Source organism: Otolemur garnettii, unplaced genomic scaffold (assembly GCF_000181295.1).
Source record: "Otolemur garnettii isolate 467f Iridium unplaced genomic scaffold, OtoGar3 scaffold00361, whole genome shotgun sequence".
Classification (NCBI taxonomy): Eukaryota; Metazoa; Chordata; class Mammalia; order Primates; family Galagidae; genus Otolemur; species Otolemur garnettii.
In genome coordinates, this window is record NW_003852756.1 from 132766 (window position 1) to 138226 (window position 5461).

Genomic DNA, 5461 nt, shown 5'->3' on the forward strand with positions numbered 1-5461 from the left:
GCCCGCCACAACGCCCGGCCATTTTTTGGTTGCAGCCATCATTGTTGTTTGGTGGGCCCGGGCTGGATTCGAACCCACCACCTTGGGTGTACGTGGCTGGCGCCTTAGCCACTTGAGCCATAGGCGCCGAGCCCCAAATTGTGTTCTTATATGATGTCCTAAAGGGGTCTGAGGAGGAGCCTTTAAAAAGCTTAAGCAGTTACTGACTAAGGCACCCACATTGGGAGCGCCAGACTTGACAAACTGTTTTATTTGTAGTCTTATAAGAAACATGGACTAGGGCTGCTTCTCCTGAAGACTAGGACCAAACCTAGGCCAGCTGCTTACTTGTCTAAACAATTTGACTTCACAGCCTTAGGTTGGCCACCCTGCCTGAGGGTGGTAGCCGCAACCAGTGACCCCTTAAAAGAGGCAGAGAAATTTAACTTGGGGCAACCAGTCACAGTCTTTGTTCCCCATCAGGTATTCACTTTGCTACAGAAGAAAGGAAATTTGTGGTTAACTGCTGGATGGACAGGAAATATCAGGCTATCCTCTTTGACAATCCAGGAATGACTTTGAAAATCAAGATCAGATAAACCCAAACACTGTTCTTCCTGGATCTCTTAGAACATCAGTGCCTTGGAGTAATTGAACAAGTCTTTTTGAACTGCCCTGACCTTTTGCATTGCTGTTTCAAGGGGGCATATTGAACTTTGTTTGTAGATGGAAGCAGTTATGTGGAGAAAAGATCGCAGAGAACTGGATATGTGGTGGTACAAGAAATGGTTAAAATAAAAGCCCTTCATCTGGGAATTTCAGCCCAGAACACTGAGCCAAGTGTGCTAACCAGGGCCTTAGAGCTATCAGAGGGTAAAGTGGCTAACATCTATACTGACTCAAAGTACTCTTATTTAATCTTACATGCACATGGAGCCATCTGTAAAAAGAAGTCTGTTGAGGACAGAAAAGAAGATCAGAAATGCTCAAGAAGTTCTTCACCTGGTGGAAGCCATTTTGCTTCCCAGCAAAGTGGCAGTCATGCATTGCCCAGGTCACCAGAAGGGAATGGACTGGATTGCAGAAGGAAACTGCCTGGCAGATTTGGCAGCTAAGCAAGCTGCAAGATGATGGTAATGGCTCCTTTGATGAACCTGAAGAGTTCTTGGCCTCCTATGACAAAGCAGACCAAGAGTGGGCAGAAAAATAGGGATTCTGAAAGGAGAGAGAGGGGTGATGAATGAACAGTTAAGAATTCTGTAACCCTAGAAAGTGGCACCTAAAATCTTCCAGTGAATACATGAAATGACCCATTATAGTAAGGAAGCTCTGACAGAATTCATCCATCCATGGATAACGAGCAGACAACTCACCCAGATCATCAGACAAATCACCTCTCAGTGTCTACTCTACATTAAAAACAATCCAAAGGGCTTGGTGCCTGTGGCTCAAGCGACTAAGGCAGCAGCCACATACACCTAAGGTGGCGGGTTCGAATCCAGCCTGGGCCCGCCAAACAACCATGATGGCTACAACCAAAAAATAGCCAGGCGTTGTGGCGGGTGCCTGTGGTCCCAGCTACTTGAGAGGCGGAGGCAGGAGACTCGCTTGAGCCCAGAAGTTGGAGGTCGCTGTGAGCTGTGATGCCATAGCACTCTACCCAGGGGAACAGCTTGAGGCTCTGTCTGAAGAAAAAAAAAAAAAAAAAAATCGAAAGACTGAGAAGAACTGGATTTTACCCAAATACCCCCTTCCAAAGGCTTAAAATACCTTTAAGTCTTTGTAGATACTTTTTAGGGCTGGGTAGGGCATTTCTGGCCCAGACTGAGAGAGCAGCAGAGGTTATTAAAGTACTTCTGAAAAAAATGATTCCTCAATGTGGACTCCCAAAAAGCCTCCAGAATGATAATGGACCCTCTTTCATCGCTGAAGGAATCCAACCAGTAACCAAGTTTTTAGGAATGCAGCAGAGACTACATAATACATGGAAACCTCAGTCACCAGGAAAAGTAGAAAAGATGAATCACACGTTAAAGAAACATCTCACCAAACTGTGTCAAGAAACCCATTTACATTGGGATCAGGTATCGCCCCTTGCCTTACTCTGGGGGCAGGTAGACCCTAGAAACAGACTTAAATTAAGCCCTTATCAAATTATGTAGGGGAGACCCAGGCAGTCTCAGTCCAAATTCCTTTTCAGGCAGAGTATGCTTACAAAAGTGTGAACAGCAAATTCAAGAGGTATTATCTTTTAGTCGTAAGTTTTCTCTCACCAGCTCTGCCTGAGTCCCAACTGGAAATATCCATCCATTCCAGTCGGGAGACCAGGTCCTTAGAGGAGAGAAGTAGATGAGCCCTTGGAATATTTTGCTTACCACTCATACCACAGGTAAACTGGCTATATTAAAGACCCGGACTCATCACACCCAAGTGAAGCCTTATCTGTTGACAAACAGCAGAACTGGACACGGTGCCCAACAATTGGATGACAGAACTGGTTCGTGACAGAAAGATCAATATTAAGAAATGGCCACAAGACACATCTTCTTCCTCTTCATAGCCCTTCTGACCTTGCAGTCTTTGGGGAATGGACAAGACATAATACCCTTCCAATGAGATGAGAATATTTGGACTCACTTGGCTAAGAATGTTATGAATGTATCTTAACAGGAGGAATTCATGTAAACCAGGTGTTTAAATCTTGCTTAGTAGGAGTTTGTACTCCGTTACAAGTTCTCAGGAATTCCACTATGTTCTACCATAGCCCAAGGAATCTCACCTATCTGGGTATGTACTGGGGAGAGGGAGGGCTTTAAAGACGAACTTTAAAGAAAAGGGATATGTTTTCTATCCATCTTAAAACAGTGACACCTGGAGAAGATTGTATAAAGTTCTCAGGATGCACCACCCTGTGTAAGTGCAACTAAAAAAGCTTTCTTCAATGTCATAAGACAACTATCATACCTCATGCCTATACACACACTAAAATTCCTAAGGGATAGTTTTTGCTGAGTGGACAAAAGGCTTTTTTTTTAATGGACCACCCAATGCCACAGGAAAGACTTATTCTCTAGGAAGGCTAGTATCTTTCCTTCCCAGGGTACAGGACCTGAATAACACACAACCTGGAAGGACTTCGTAAGCCTGAGATCTTTTAGTCTCCCAGAAGGTTGCCAGGGTGATATTCACCTCTTCAGACCAACTAAGTATACTTCCTTGCCTTCATTTGTGATGCCAGCTATGGTAATTGAGTTAAATGTTGAGATGGATCAGCTAGCTTGTACATGGTAAAAGTCCCGAATGCCACCTAACAGGTCACTAGTGCACTAATCATAGAACTCAGACAAGTCTCTGAAGCTGTCTTAAAAATGAAGCCAAATTGATTACTTACATCTAAGATATAATCATGGATGTGCAGAGTTAAAAGGAATGTGCTCTTTCAATTTATCAGACATTAAGTACAAAATGTGCATCATGTTATCACCCAAAGATAAGGCTTTCTCAGTTTTGACCTTAGTCAATTATTTTCTTAGTTACCCAATTTAGGTTGATTGAGAGACTTAGTTATTTGTGTAGAGATTACTCTCTTTCTACAAATATTTGTGTCTTGCTGTATCCTATGTACCTCTATGGTTCATGTCTACTTGTGCTACACATTATAAATACTTCCCCTGGGTATATTAAGATTGACCGTCATATTGATGCAACTAATCAGTGATTATTTTCATTCAAAATCAGCTTCATACAAACGAAATGTAATAATAAGAGTGAGGAAATGAGATTGCATGTGGTGAAAATACGATGGAGTTAGCCAGTCTAGAACTGTGACACAGTTGGTCTGGTCCCTTTAGGGCCTCTCTGACCTTCCTCTCCTGTCTTTCATTCTTATTAATTTTTTTTTTTTTTTGAGGCAAAGCCTCAAGCTGTCCCCCTGGGTAGAGTGCTGTGCCATCACAGCTCACAGCAACCTCCAACCCCTGGGCTCAAGCAAGTCTCCTGCCTCAGCCTCCCAAGTAGATGGAACCACATGGCCCGGCTATTTTTTGGTTGCAGCCATCATTCTTTGGCAGGCCCAGGCTGGATTCAAACCCACCACCTTAGGTGTATGTGACTGGCCCCTTACCCAATTGAGCCACAGGCGCCAAGCCTTTTTTGTTGTTGTTGTTGTTTTTGGCCGGGGCTCGGTTTTAACCCACCACCTCCGGCATATGGGACTGGCGCCCTACTCCTTGAGCCACATGCGGCGCCCATTAAATTTTTTTTAATTTAGCTGCTATTCTAAATATGCCCATCTTGAAGAGTGGAAGAAGATTGATTTATGAAATTAACTTTTCGGGGGCAGAGCCAAGATGGCGAACTGCAGCCAGCTTTTTACAGAAGCTCCCGTCCAGAAGGAGGCTGAAAGGACACAAGCTTAGCAAATTAGCTGATGGTTTGGAGCAGAGACAAGAGAGAAGATTGAAGAGTGCACTTCAACCTTCCTGAGGTGAGATGCGACCCTGAAATTACAACCAAAAGGTACAAAATCCACCACCAAGCAGATGGGAGTCCCCTCCCCAACAACAAGGGCTCTCAGTTTACTCCATGCAAACAAGCAAGCAGAGTTCAAACTTCCTCCCACTCTATTCCATGGGAGAGACCCCCTAAAAACTGGACCTCCTACCCCTGCGGGTGTGCCACGGCACCCTCCGGCCAGAAATAAAACTGTAAAACTGTATAAATCTGTATATATTCCCCACCTGCAGCACTGAACTCCGAGGAGTCTCCACCCACCAACTCCGAGATCTGGAGGTTTATTACCTATGGAGTCCTGACTCTGGGGCATCTCCTTGAGAGAAGTGCAGGGGGAAAGGGCTGGTGCTGTTCTGTGCTGACTGTGGTACAGGCGTGAGGAGAGGAGAGTCAGCTCAGGGGACGCCAGTGCAGAAACGGCACACCATCCTGGACGGCAGACACAGGAAGGGCGCACTTAACTCTCCTGAGTGGAGCCCAGGCCCTCAGGGGGCTAATTCAGCTGAGACAAAGGCAGTGGGCGGGCAGAGGCTAGAATTGACACCCGAGTTTAAAGCCGAATGCAACCTCTGATTTACAGAGAAATCTAGCTGGACAGAAGCCTAATTTAAACAGGCAAGGCCCCCTGCTGAACTCAGATTTCTGGCTGATTTTGCCAGGTAAACCCCGGGAGCAGTGGCCTACTGGAGTAAATAGGGACACAGACCTGGGGGATTACGAGTGACTGGGTGCAAGGTGGGGAAGGAGGTATTAACCTTCCCAAACTAACCCATTTGTCAGGTGGGTCCCTTTGCCCTCACGGAGCACTGGAGCAAGTTATATCTGAACTTCAAGCAGACCCCTCTTATCTAGCTCCCAGAGACATTTGAACTCTTCCACCTGAAACGGGTGCTGACTGGGACAACTGATTTGGTCCCCTCAAACCTGGTAGACCACCCAAGGACTATTCAAAGGGGCACCCCAGGTGTAT